At 29.8% G+C, this 329-nt stretch overlaps 1 protein-coding gene across 1 annotated transcript in view; it reads right to left on the reverse strand.

Moving 5' to 3' along the window:
• The window catches only part of LOC119586695 (ribonuclease P protein subunit p14-like), a gene marked incomplete at its 5' end in the record, with an annotated part of 2,895 nt that overhangs the window by 2,103 nt on the left and 463 nt on the right, over positions 1-329 (reverse strand).

Raw genomic sequence — 329 nt, forward strand, 5'->3', positions numbered from 1 at the left:
CCTGTCTTCTAAAACTTTTCACGAAAAAAATAGAGAAACAGTAGAACTTCAAAACAAAAAGACAAATGGTTTCAAACTACGCTTCAACCAAAGACGTTTTTTTTCTGGGAACTAACACTGACAATTAATGAGGCTCATTTACACAACTGACTTCTTCTGAAAAAATGCATAGTTCTATAATCCAAAATCATCACTGCTGTATAACAAGGTCAGTTGTCATATGAAATACAAAATAACAAACTTCTGAAACACAACTATTTCCTATGACTTATAAATAAGAGATGATATGAACATTTTCATAGAAATAAATGAAAAATGTAAACCATACT

This window comes from Penaeus monodon, chromosome 21 (genome assembly GCF_015228065.2).
Source record: "Penaeus monodon isolate SGIC_2016 chromosome 21, NSTDA_Pmon_1, whole genome shotgun sequence".
NCBI classification, from domain to species: Eukaryota; Metazoa; Arthropoda; class Malacostraca; order Decapoda; family Penaeidae; genus Penaeus; species Penaeus monodon.